This window comes from Eucyclogobius newberryi, unplaced genomic scaffold, assembly GCF_026437365.1.
Source record: "Eucyclogobius newberryi isolate DKJ021-1_F unplaced genomic scaffold, fEucNew1.0.hap1 SCAF_387, whole genome shotgun sequence".
Lineage (NCBI taxonomy): Eukaryota > Metazoa > Chordata > Actinopteri > Gobiiformes > Gobiidae > Eucyclogobius > Eucyclogobius newberryi.
The window spans coordinates 5,920-20,282 of record NW_027316042.1 but is presented as its reverse complement, the minus strand read 5'-3'; the positions used below and the strand labels follow the sequence as shown (position 1 = coordinate 20,282).

Here is a 14,363-nt window from a genome sequence, read left to right as displayed (position 1 = left end):
TCAGCAACTTGTTCACGAATAGGAACTGTACGGCCAATATCAGGACTCCTGTGCCAAATGTAAGTCAAAAGTAGAGCTCAACCACAGCCATGATCTGTCTGCATTTTATAGAAAGTGCTTCATAGTTGGGGTGTTGTTCTGGCTTCACTATTTAGCATTGCACAATAGAATATATCAGCTTGTTTTCTCAGTAATATCACTCTGTCTCTAGACACTGACTCTTGGGCAGTGATGCTGGCTTTAAAATCGAAATACAAGAATTGTTTCTTTTTCAGTAATAAACTAAACTGAACTTTTACTTTGATCAATGTCCATGATATTGTATGGCTCTTGGCTCCATAAACACTGTTGTTGATGGCTTGCATGTAAATTGACACTCGTTGAAAAAAGAGGGTGGGACCATGGCACACATTGGTTTGCAGTTTACAGTCAACTCAAGACAGTTCTAGGTTCCACCGAGATTTGAACTCGGATCACTGCATTCAAAGCCCAGAGTGCTAACCATTACACTATGGAACCATACAATGCAATACCGCCATGTAGGGTTGAATTTGATGAGGGTTGGTGATCAATCTGATATGATATATCACATGCAGTGTTTTTGATGTAGGGGAACCACAGGAAGTTCTTTTCGCATTAGGCAAGTCCAAATTCTGTCTACATGCCGGCATGAGTCATTAAAATTGTATGGTCTAGTATCGTGTTTAATATCTTACAATAATTACATAGTAATACAACCGCCTGAACAGGGACTTGAACCCTGGACCCTCAGATTAAAAGTCTGATGCTCTACCGACTGAGCTATCCAGGCTCTGAGTGAGACAGAGCCAAATGGAGCCTGGATCATTTCATAGCTGTGCATAACCTTTTTTGGGAACAGTGTTCTTTTAGCAGCAAATAAACTGGATCCAGAGTCTGACTCCCATGAGGCCTTGCATCTTTACAATGTCAATGACAATGTAATCCTTCAATGGGTACCAAAGACAGTTGCAAAAATGATTTTGAAGTTTCACAATGATTCAACTTGTTTGGCTGATCACTGGCTATGTATTTGATGTCTCTTGTTGGTCTGCATCGATAACTTTGTTGACGGCTTGTATGTAAATTGACTACACATTGAAGGCCCATTTGCAGAATGGCCATTACCACAGTCGTTGAAACCCTGAAAAGAAGGTGGGGCTATGGCATACAGTACTTATACTGGTCACATACCTTAGCCAGCACAACTCACCAGAGACGGCCAAGAAGACATCGGAAGAAGATCTGGAGTACAGCAGCCACTTTGATAGGAATATCTGGATTCAGTGGAGTTCAACAGGAGCATTGACTTGTTTTTTTCAGTAAGTTCTACTTGTTGTGACCACCATTTAAGACATTGTGAAGCAAACACATTAAGACGACCTCAACTTGAGCCACTGTTGGCTTCTGCAATCATAAGTGCTTCTCTTTGGGGTTGTCTTGGTTGTGACTTTGGCCTCAATAACTGCAAGTATCTCAAGTTTTGAAAAATACCATGAAGTTTTCACTCTACCTGGTCATTCACATTACCCTGGCACAAGCACTGACTTGACTTTTGAATGCAGTAAGTGCTACTTGTTGGGGTAGTGTTGATGTCTTTGTCTGCATGCACTTTGAAATTACGTTCTGGAAAAGTTTGTTTAAACACCAGTTTCAGAGAGTCATTCTTATTTCCCTAACATGAGCATTGACTTGGCAATGAAATTCAGTAAGTGCTTTTTGTTGGGGGGCAGTTCCATATGACAAAAGCCTCCATTGGTAATGCAAAAGAAAAAGTCCTTGCTCCAAGATTACTTCAAATGGAACCACTTGTGCTTCTTCATGCTCATAAGTGCTCCTCTTTGGGGTTTTCTTGTCAGCAACTTGTTCACGAATAGGAACTGTACGGCCGATATCAGGACTCCTGTGCCAAATGTAAGTCAAAAGTAGAGCTCAACCACAGCCATGATCTGTCTGCATTTTATAGAAAGTGCTTCATAGTTGGGGTGTTGTTCTGGCTTCACTATTTAGCATTGCACAATAGAATATATCAGCTTGTTTTCTCAGTAATATCACTCTGTCTCTAGACACTGACTCTTGGGCAGTGATGCTGGCTTTAAAATCGAAATACAAGAATTGTTTCTTTTTCAGTAATAAACTAAACTGAACTTTTACTTTGATCAATGTCCATGATATTGTATGGCTCTTGGCTCCATAAACACTGTTGTTGATGGCTTGCATGTAAATTGACACTCGTTGAAAAAAGAGGGTGGGACCATGGCACACATTGGTTTGCAGTTTACAGTCAACTCAAGACAGTTCTAGGTTCCACCGAGATTTGAACTCGAATCACTGGATTCAAAGCCCAGAGTGCTAACCATTACACCATGCAACCATACAATGCAATACCGCCATGTAGGGTTGAATTTGATGAGGGTTGGTGATCAATCTGATATGATATATCACATGCAGTGTTTTTGATGTAGGGGAACCACAGGAAGTTCTTTTCGCATTAGGCAAGTCCAAATTCTGTCTACATGCCGGCATGAGTCATTAAAATTGTATGGTCTAGTATTGTGTTTAATGTCTTACAATAATTACATAGTAATACAACCACCTGAACAGGGACTTGAACCCTGGACCCTCAGATTAAAAGTCTGATGCTCTACCGACTGAGCTATCCAGGCTCTGAGTGAGACAGAGCCAAATGGAGCCTGGATCATTTCATAGCTGTGCATAACCTTTTTTGGGAACAGTGTTCTTTTAGCAGCAAATAAACTGGATCCAGAGTCTGACTCCCATGAGGCCTTGCATCTTTACAATGTCAATGACAATGTAATCCTTCAATGGGTACCAAAGACAGTTGCAAAAATGATTTTGAAGTTTCACAATGATTCAACTTGTTTGGCTGATCACTGGCTATGTATTTGATGTCTCTTGTTGGTCTGCATCGATAACTTTGTTGACGGCTTGTATGTAAATTGACTACACATTGAAGGCCCATTTGCAGAATGGCCATTACCACAGTCGTTGAAACCCTGAAAAGAAGGTGGGGCTATGGCATACGGTACTTATACTGGTCACATACCTTAGCCAGCACAACTCACCAGAGACGGCCAAGAAGACATCGGAAGAAGATCTGGAGTACAGCAGCCACTTTGATAGGAATATCTGGATTCAGTGGAGTTCAACAGGAGCATTGACTTGTTTTTTTCAGTAAGTTCTACTTGTTGTGACCACCATTTAAGACATTGTGAAGCAAACACATTAAGACGACCTCAACTTGAGCCACTGTTGGCTTCTGCAATCATAAGTGCTTCTCTTTGGGGTTGTCTTGGTTGTGACTTTGGCCTCAATAACTGCAAGTATCTCAAGTTTTGAAAAATACCATGAAGTTTTCACTCTACCTGGTCATTCACATTACCCTGGCACAAGCACTGACTTGACTTTTGAATGCAGTAAGTGCTACTTGTTGGGGTAGTGTTGATGTCTTTGTCTGCATGCACTTTGAAATTACGTTCTGGAAAAGTTTGTTTAAACACCAGTTTCAGAGAGTCATTCTTATTTCCCTAACATGAGCATTGACTTGTCAATGAAATTCAGTAAGTGCTTTTTGTTGGGGGGCAGTTCCATATGACAAAAGCCTCCATTGGTAATGCAAAAGAAAAAGTCCTTGCTCCAAGATTACTTCAAATGGAACCACTTGTGCTTCTTCATGCTCATAAGTGCTCCTCTTTGGGGTTTTCTTGTCAGCAACTTGTTCACGAATAGGAACTGTACGGCCAATATCAGGACTCCTGTGCCAAATGTAAGTCAAAAGTAGAGCTCAACCACAGCCATGATCTGTCTGCATTTTATAGAAAGTGCTTCATAGTTGGGGTGTTGTTCTGGCTTCACTATTTAGCATTGCACAATAGAATATATCAGCTTGTTTTCTCAGTAATATCACTCTGTCTCTAGACACTGACTCTTGGGCAGTGATGCTGGCTTTAAAATCGAAATACAAGAATTGTTTCTTTTTCAGTAATAAACTAAACTGAACTTTTACTTTGATCAATGTCCATGATATTGTATGGCTCTTGGCTGCATAAACACTGTTGTTGACGGCTTGTATGTAAATTGACTACACATTGAAGGCCCATTTGCAGAATGGCCATTACCACAGTCGTTGAAACCCTGAAAAGAAGGTGGGGCTATGGCATACAGTACTTATACTGGTCACATACCTTAGCCAGCACAACTCACCAGAGACGGCCAAGAAGACATCGGAAGAAGATCTGGAGTACAGCAGCCACTTTGATAGGAATATCTGGATTCAGTGGAGTTCAACAGGAGCATTGACTTGTTTTTTTCAGTAAGTTCTACTTGTTGTGACCACCATTTAAGACATTGTGAAGCAAACACATTAAGACGACCTCAACTTGAGCCACTGTTGGCTTCTGCAATCATAAGTGCTTCTCTTTGGGGTTGTCTTGGTTGTGACTTTGGCCTCAATAACTGCAAGTATCTCAAGTTTTGAAAAATACCATGAAGTTTTCACTCTACCTGGTCATTCACATTACCCTGGCACAAGCACTGACTTGACTTTTGAATGCAGTAAGTGCTACTTGTTGGGGTAGTGTTGATGTCTTTGTCTGCATGCACTTTGAAATTACGTTCTGGAAAAGTTTGTTTAAACACCAGTTTCAGAGAGTCATTCTTATTTCCCTAACATGAGCATTGACTTGGCAATGAAATTCAGTAAGTGCTTTTTGTTGGGGGGCAGTTCCATATGACAAAAGCCTCCATTGGTAATGCAAAAGAAAAAGTCCTTGCTCCAAGATTACTTCAAATGGAACCACTTGTGCTTCTTCATGCTCATAAGTGCTCCTCTTTGGGGTTTTCTTGTCAGCAACTTGTTCACGAATAGGAACTGTACGGCCGATATCAGGACTCCTGTGCCAAATGTAAGTCAAAAGTAGAGCTCAACCACAGCCATGATCTGTCTGCATTTTATAGAAAGTGCTTCATAGTTGGGGTGTTGTTCTGGCTTCACTATTTAGCATTGCACAATAGAATATATCAGCTTGTTTTCTCAGTAATATCACTCTGTCTCTAGACACTGACTCTTGGGCAGTGATGCTGGCTTTAAAATCGAAATACAAGAATTGTTTCTTTTTCAGTAATAAACTAAACTGAACTTTTACTTTGATCAATGTCCATGATATTGTATGGCTCTTGGCTCCATAAACACTGTTGTTGATGGCTTGCATGTAAATTGACACTCGTTGAAAAAAGAGGGTGGGACCATGGCACACATTGGTTTGCAGTTTACAGTCAACTCAAGACAGTTCTAGGTTCCACCGAGATTTGAACTCGAATCACTGGATTCAAAGCCCAGAGTGCTAACCATTACACCATGCAACCATACAATGCAATACCGCCATGTAGGGTTGAATTTGATGAGGGTTGGTGATCAATCTGATATGATATATCACATGCAGTGTTTTTGATGTAGGGGAACCACAGGAAGTTCTTTTCGCATTAGGCAAGTCCAAATTCTGTCTACATGCCGGCATGAGTCATTAAAATTGTATGGTCTAGTATTGTGTTTAATGTCTTACAATAATTACATAGTAATACAACCACCTGAACAGGGACTTGAACCCTGGACCCTCAGATTAAAAGTCTGATGCTCTACCGACTGAGCTATCCAGGCTCTGAGTGAGACAGAGCCAAATGGAGCCTGGATCATTTCATAGCTGTGCATAACCTTTTTTGGGAACAGTGTTCTTTTAGCAGCAAATAAACTGGATCCAGAGTCTGACTCCCATGAGGCCTTGCATCTTTACAATGTCAATGACAATGTAATCCTTCAATGGGTACCAAAGACAGTTGCAAAAATGATTTTGAAGTTTCACAATGATTCAACTTGTTTGGCTGATCACTGGCTATGTATTTGATGTCTCTTGTTGGTCTGCATCGATAACTTTGTTGACGGCTTGTATGTAAATTGACTACACATTGAAGGCCCATTTGCAGAATGGCCATTACCACAGTCGTTGAAACCCTGAAAAGAAGGTGGGGCTATGGCATACGGTACTTATACTGGTCACATACCTTAGCCAGCACAACTCACCAGAGACGGCCAAGAAGACATCGGAAGAAGATCTGGAGTACAGCAGCCACTTTGATAGGAATATCTGGATTCAGTGGAGTTCAACAGGAGCATTGACTTGTTTTTTTCAGTAAGTTCTACTTGTTGTGACCACCATTTAAGACATTGTGAAGCAAACACATTAAGACGACCTCAACTTGAGCCACTGTTGGCTTCTGCAATCATAAGTGCTTCTCTTTGGGGTTGTCTTGGTTGTGACTTTGGCCTCAATAACTGCAAGTATCTCAAGTTTTGAAAAATACCATGAAGTTTTCACTCTACCTGGTCATTCACATTACCCTGGCACAAGCACTGACTTGACTTTTGAATGCAGTAAGTGCTACTTGTTGGGGTAGTGTTGATGTCTTTGTCTGCATGCACTTTGAAATTACGTTCTGGAAAAGTTTGTTTAAACACCAGTTTCAGAGAGTCATTCTTATTTCCCTAACATGAGCATTGACTTGTCAATGAAATTCAGTAAGTGCTTTTTGTTGGGGGGCAGTTCCATATGACAAAAGCCTCCATTGGTAATGCAAAAGAAAAAGTCCTTGCTCCAAGATTACTTCAAATGGAACCACTTGTGCTTCTTCATGCTCATAAGTGCTCCTCTTTGGGGTTTTCTTGTCAGCAACTTGTTCACGAATAGGAACTGTACGGCCAATATCAGGACTCCTGTGCCAAATGTAAGTCAAAAGTAGAGCTCAACCACAGCCATGATCTGTCTGCATTTTATAGAAAGTGCTTCATAGTTGGGGTGTTGTTCTGGCTTCACTATTTAGCATTGCACAATAGAATATATCAGCTTGTTTTCTCAGTAATATCACTCTGTCTCTAGACACTGACTCTTGGGCAGTGATGCTGGCTTTAAAATCGAAATACAAGAATTGTTTCTTTTTCAGTAATAAACTAAACTGAACTTTTACTTTGATCAATGTCCATGATATTGTATGGCTCTTGGCTCCATAAACACTGTTGTTGATGGCTTGCATGTAAATTGACACTCGTTGAAAAAAGAGGGTGGGACCATGGCACACATTGGTTTGCAGTTTACAGTCAACTCAAGACAGTTCTAGGTTCCACCGAGATTTGAACTCGAATCACTGGATTCAAAGCCCGGAGTGCTAACCATTACACCATGGAACCATACAATGCAATACCGCCATGTAGGGTTGAATTTGATGAGGGTTGGTGATCAATCTGATATGATATATCACATGCAGTGTTTTTGATGTAGGGGAACCACAGGAAGTTCTTTTCGCATTAGGCAAGTCCAAATTCTGTCTACATGCCGGCATGAGTCATTAAAATTGTATGGTCTAGTATTGTGTTTAATGTCTTACAATAATTACATAGTAATACAACCACCTGAACAGGGACTTGAACCCTGGACCCTCAGATTAAAAGTCTGATGCTCTACCGACTGAGCTATCCAGGCTCTGAGTGAGACAGAGCCAAATGGAGCCTGGATCATTTCATAGCTGTGCATAACCTTTTTTGGGAACAGTGTTCTTTTAGCAGCAAATAAACTGGATCCAGAGTCTGACTCCCATGAGGCCTTGCATCTTTACAATGTCAATGACAATGTAATCCTTCAATGGGTACCAAAGACAGTTGCAAAAATGATTTTGAAGTTTCACAATGATTCAACTTGTTTGGCTGATCACTGGCTATGTATTTTATGTCTCTTGTTGGTCTGCATCGATAACTTTGTTGACGGCTTGTATGTAAATTGACTACACATTGAAGGCCCATTTGCAGAATGGCCATTACCACAGTCGTTGAAACCCTGAAAAGAAGGTGGGGCTATGGCATACGGTACTTATACTGGTCACATACCTTAGCCAGCACAACTCACCAGAGACGGCCAAGAAGACATCGGAAGAAGATCTGGAGTACAGCAGCCACTTTGATAGGAATATCTGGATTCAGTGGAGTTCAACAGGAGCATTGACTTGTTTTTTTCAGTAAGTTCTACTTGTTGTGACCACCATTTAAGACATTGTGAAGCAAACACATTAAGACGACCTCAACTTGAGCCACTGTTGGCTTCTGCAATCATAAGTGCTTCTCTTTGGGGTTGTCTTGGTTGTGACTTTGGCCTCAATAACTGCAAGTATCTCAAGTTTTGAAAAATACCATGAAGTTTTCACTCTACCTGGTCATTCACATTACCCTGGCACAAGCACTGACTTGACTTTTGAATGCAGTAAGTGCTACTTGTTGGGGTAGTGTTGATGTCTTTGTCTGCATGCACTTTGAAATTACGTTCTGGAAAAGTTTGTTTAAACACCAGTTTCAGAGAGTCATTCTTATTTCCCTAACATGAGCATTGACTTGTCAATGAAATTCAGTAAGTGCTTTTTGTTGGGGGGCAGTTCCATATGACAAAAGCCTCCACTGGTAATGCAAAAGAAAAAGTCCTTGCTCCAAGATTACTTCAAATGGAACCACTTGTGCTTCTTCATGCTCATAAGTGCTCCTCTTTGGGGTTTTCTTGTCAGCAACTTGTTCACGAATAGGAACTGTACGGCCAATATCAGGACTCCTGTGCCAAATGTAAGTCAAAAGTAGAGCTCAACCACAGCCATGATCTGTCTGCATTTTATAGAAAGTGCTTCATAGTTGGGGTGTTGTTCTGGCTTCACTATTTAGCATTGCACAATAGAATATATCAGCTTGTTTTCTCAGTAATATCACTCTGTCTCTAGACACTGACTCTTGGGCAGTGATGCTGGCTTTAAAATCGAAATACAAGAATTGTTTCTTTTTCAGTAATAAACTAAACTGAACTTTTACTTTGATCAATGTCCATGATATTGTATGGCTCTTGGCTGCATAAACACTGTTGTTGACGGCTTGTATGTAAATTGACTACACATTGAAGGCCCATTTGCAGAATGGCCATTACCACAGTCGTTGAAACCCTGAAAAGAAGGTGGGGCTATGGCATACAGTACTTATACTGGTCACATACCTTAGCCAGCACAACTCACCAGAGACGGCCAAGAAGACATCGGAAGAAGATCTGGAGTACAGCAGCCACTTTGATAGGAATATCTGGATTCAGTGGAGTTCAACAGGAGCATTGACTTGTTTTTTTCAGTAAGTTCTACTTGTTGTGACCACCATTTAAGACATTGTGAAGCAAACACATTAAGACGACCTCAACTTGAGCCACTGTTGGCTTCTGCAATCATAAGTGCTTCTCTTTGGGGTTGTCTTGGTTGTGACTTTGGCCTCAATAACTGCAAGTATCTCAAGTTTTGAAAAATACCATGAAGTTTTCACTCTACCTGGTCATTCACATTACCCTGGCACAAGCACTGACTTGACTTTTGAATGCAGTAAGTGCTACTTGTTGGGGTAGTGTTGATGTCTTTGTCTGCATGCACTTTGAAATTACGTTCTGGAAAAGTTTGTTTAAACACCAGTTTCAGAGAGTCATTCTTATTTCCCTAACATGAGCATTGACTTGGCAATGAAATTCAGTAAGTGCTTTTTGTTGGGGGGCAGTTCCATATGACAAAAGCCTCCATTGGTAATGCAAAAGAAAAAGTCCTTGCTCCAAGATTACTTCAAATGGAACCACTTGTGCTTCTTCATGCTCATAAGTGCTCCTCTTTGGGGTTTTCTTGTCAGCAACTTGTTCACGAATAGGAACTGTACGGCCGATATCAGGACTCCTGTGCCAAATGTAAGTCAAAAGTAGAGCTCAACCACAGCCATGATCTGTCTGCATTTTATAGAAAGTGCTTCATAGTTGGGGTGTTGTTCTGGCTTCACTATTTAGCATTGCACAATAGAATATATCAGCTTGTTTTCTCAGTAATATCACTCTGTCTCTAGACACTGACTCTTGGGCAGTGATGCTGGCTTTAAAATCGAAATACAAGAATTGTTTCTTTTTCAGTAATAAACTAAACTGAACTTTTACTTTGATCAATGTCCATGATATTGTATGGCTCTTGGCTCCATAAACACTGTTGTTGATGGCTTGCATGTAAATTGACACTCGTTGAAAAAAGAGGGTGGGACCATGGCACACATTGGTTTGCAGTTTACAGTCAACTCAAGACAGTTCTAGGTTCCACCGAGATTTGAACTCGAATCACTGGATTCAAAGCCCAGAGTGCTAACCATTACACCATGCAACCATACAATGCAATACCGCCATGTAGGGTTGAATTTGATGAGGGTTGGTGATCAATCTGATATGATATATCACATGCAGTGTTTTTGATGTAGGGGAACCACAGGAAGTTCTTTTCGCATTAGGCAAGTCCAAATTCTGTCTACATGCCGGCATGAGTCATTAAAATTGTATGGTCTAGTATTGTGTTTAATGTCTTACAATAATTACATAGTAATACAACCACCTGAACAGGGACTTGAACCCTGGACCCTCAGATTAAAAGTCTGATGCTCTACCGACTGAGCTATCCAGGCTCTGAGTGAGACAGAGCCAAATGGAGCCTGGATCATTTCATAGCTGTGCATAACCTTTTTTGGGAACAGTGTTCTTTTAGCAGCAAATAAACTGGATCCAGAGTCTGACTCCCATGAGGCCTTGCATCTTTACAATGTCAATGACAATGTAATCCTTCAATGGGTACCAAAGACAGTTGCAAAAATGATTTTGAAGTTTCACAATGATTCAACTTGTTTGGCTGATCACTGGCTATGTATTTTATGTCTCTTGTTGGTCTGCATCGATAACTTTGTTGACGGCTTGTATGTAAATTGACTACACATTGAAGGCCCATTTGCAGAATGGCCATTACCACAGTCGTTGAAACCCTGAAAAGAAGGTGGGGCTATGGCATACAGTACTTATACTGGTCACATACCTTAGCCAGCACAACTCACCAGAGACGGCCAAGAAGACATCGGAAGAAGATCTGGAGTACAGCAGCCACTTTGATAGGAATATCTGGATTCAGTGGAGTTCAACAGGAGCATTGACTTGTTTTTTCAGTAAGTTCTACTTGTTGTGACCACCATTTAAGACATTGTGAAGCAAACACATTAAGACGACCTCAACTTGAGCCACTGTTGGCTTCTGCAATCATAAGTGCTTCTCTTTGGGGTTGTCTTGGTTGTGACTTTGGCCTCAATAACTGCAAGTATCTCAAGTTTTGAAAAATACCATGAAGTTTTCACTCTACCTGGTCATTCACATTACCCTGGCACAAGCACTGACTTGACTTTTGAATGCAGTAAGTGCTACTTGTTGGGGTAGTGTTGATGTCTTTGTCTGCATGCACTTTGAAATTACGTTCTGGAAAAGTTTGTTTAAACACCAGTTTCAGAGAGTCATTCTTATTTCCCTAACATGAGCATTGACTTGTCAATGAAATTCAGTAAGTGCTTTTTGTTGGGGGGCAGTTCCATATGACAAAAGCCTCCATTGGTAATGCAAAAGAAAAAGTCCTTGCTCCAAGATTACTTCAAATGGAACCACTTGTGCTTCTTCATGCTCATAAGTGCTCCTCTTTGGGGTTTTCTTGTCAGCAACTTGTTCACGAATAGGAACTGTACGGCCAATATCAGGACTCCTGTGCCAAATGTAAGTCAAAAGTAGAGCTCAACCACAGCCATGATCTGTCTGCATTTTATAGAAAGTGCTTCATAGTTGGGGTGTTGTTCTGGCTTCACTATTTAGCATTGCACAATAGAATATATCAGCTTGTTTTCTCAGTAATATCACTCTGTCTCTAGACACTGACTCTTGGGCAGTGATGCTGGCTTTAAAATCGAAATACAAGAATTGTTTCTTTTTCAGTAATAAACTAAACTGAACTTTTACTTTGATCAATGTCCATGATATTGTATGGCTCTTGGCTGCATAAACACTGTTGTTGACGGCTTGTATGTAAATTGACTACACATTGAAGGCCCATTTGCAGAATGGCCATTACCACAGTCGTTGAAACCCTGAAAAGAAGGTGGGGCTATGGCATACGGTACTTATACTGGTCACATACCTTAGCCAGCACAACTCACCAGAGACGGCCAAGAAGACATCGGAAGAAGATCTGGAGTACAGCAGCCACTTTGATAGGAATATCTGGATTCAGTGGAGTTCAACAGGAGCATTGACTTGTTTTTTTCAGTAAGTTCTACTTGTTGTGACCACCATTTAAGACATTGTGAAGCAAACACATTAAGACGACCTCAACTTGAGCCACTGTTGGCTTCTGCAATCATAAGTGCTTCTCTTTGGGGTTGTCTTGGTTGTGACTTTGGCCTCAATAACTGCAAGTATCTCAAGTTTTGAAAAATACCATGAAGTTTTCACTCTACCTGGTCATTCACATTACCCTGGCACAAGCACTGACTTGACTTTTGAATGCAGTAAGTGCTACTTGTTGGGGTAGTGTTGATGTCTTTGTCTGCATGCACTTTGAAATTACGTTCTGGAAAAGTTTGTTTAAACACCAGTTTCAGAGAGTCATTCTTATTTCCCTAACATGAGCATTGACTTGTCAATGAAATTCAGTAAGTGCTTTTTGTTGGGGGGCAGTTCCATATGACAAAAGCCTCCATTGGTAATGCAAAAGAAAAAGTCCTTGCTCCAAGATTACTTCAAATGGAACCACTTGTGCTTCTTCATGCTCATAAGTGCTCCTCTTTGGGGTTTTCTTGTCAGCAACTTGTTCACGAATAGGAACTGTACGGCCAATATCAGGACTCCTGTGCCAAATGTAAGTCAAAAGTAGAGCTCAACCACAGCCATGATCTGTCTGCATTTTATAGAAAGTGCTTCATAGTTGGGGTGTTGTTCTGGCTTCACTATTTAGCATTGCACAATAGAATATATCAGCTTGTTTTCTCAGTAATATCACTCTGTCTCTAGACACTGACTCTTGGGCAGTGATGCTGGCTTTAAAATCGAAATACAAGAATTGTTTCTTTTTCAGTAATAAACTAAACTGAACTTTTACTTTGATCAATGTCCATGATATTGTATGGCTCTTGGCTGCATAAACACTGTTGTTGACGGCTTGTATGTAAATTGACTACACATTGAAGGCCCATTTGCAGAATGGCCATTACCACAGTCGTTGAAACCCTGAAAAGAAGGTGGGGCTATGGCATACAGTACTTATACTGGTCACATACCTTAGCCAGCACAACTCACCAGAGACGGCCAAGAAGACATCGGAAGAAGATCTGGAGTACAGCAGCCACTTTGATAGGAATATCTGGATTCAGTGGAGTTCAACAGGAGCATTGACTTGTTTTTTTCAGTAAGTTCTACTTGTTGTGACCACCATTTAAGACATTGTGAAGCAAACACATTAAGACGACCTCAACTTGAGCCACTGTTGGCTTCTGCAATCATAAGTGCTTCTCTTTGGGGTTGTCTTGGTTGTGACTTTGGCCTCAATAACTGCAAGTATCTCAAGTTTTGAAAAATACCATGAAGTTTTCACTCTACCTGGTCATTCACATTACCCTGGCACAAGCACTGACTTGACTTTTGAATGCAGTAAGTGCTACTTGTTGGGGTAGTGTTGATGTCTTTGTCTGCATGCACTTTGAAATTACGTTCTGGAAAAGTTTGTTTAAACACCAGTTTCAGAGAGTCATTCTTATTTCCCTAACATGAGCATTGACTTGGCAATGAAATTCAGTAAGTGCTTTTTGTTGGGGGGCAGTTCCATATGACAAAAGCCTCCATTGGTAATGCAAAAGAAAAAGTCCTTGCTCCAAGATTACTTCAAATGGAACCACTTGTGCTTCTTCATGCTCATAAGTGCTCCTCTTTGGGGTTTTCTTGTCAGCAACTTGTTCACGAATAGGAACTGTACGGCCGATATCAGGACTCCTGTGCCAAATGTAAGTCAAAAGTAGAGCTCAACCACAGCCATGATCTGTCTGCATTTTATAGAAAGTGCTTCATAGTTGGGGTGTTGTTCTGGCTTCACTATTTAGCATTGCACAATAGAATATATCAGCTTGTTTTCTCAGTAATATCACTCTGTCTCTAGACACTGACTCTTGGGCAGTGATGCTGGCTTTAAAATCGAAATACAAGAATTGTTTCTTTTTCAGTAATAAACTAAACTGAACTTTTACTTTGATCAATGTCCATGATATTGTATGGCTCTTGGCTCCATAAACACTGTTGTTGATGGCTTGCATGTAAATTGACACTCGTTGAAAAAAGAGGGTGGGACCATGGCACACATTGGTTTGCAGTTTACAGTCAACTCAAGACAGTTCT

The 14,363-nt window shown here is 40.7% G+C and overlaps 1 non-coding gene across 1 annotated transcript; it reads right to left on the bottom strand.

Annotated features, from left to right (window-relative positions):
* Positions 1-738: 738 nt before the first annotated feature.
* Positions 739-811, bottom strand: trnak-uuu (transfer RNA lysine (anticodon UUU)). Its single transcript has one exon. It is a non-coding gene; the product is annotated as a tRNA-Lys (tRNA).
* Positions 812-14,363: the final 13,552 nt, after the last annotated feature.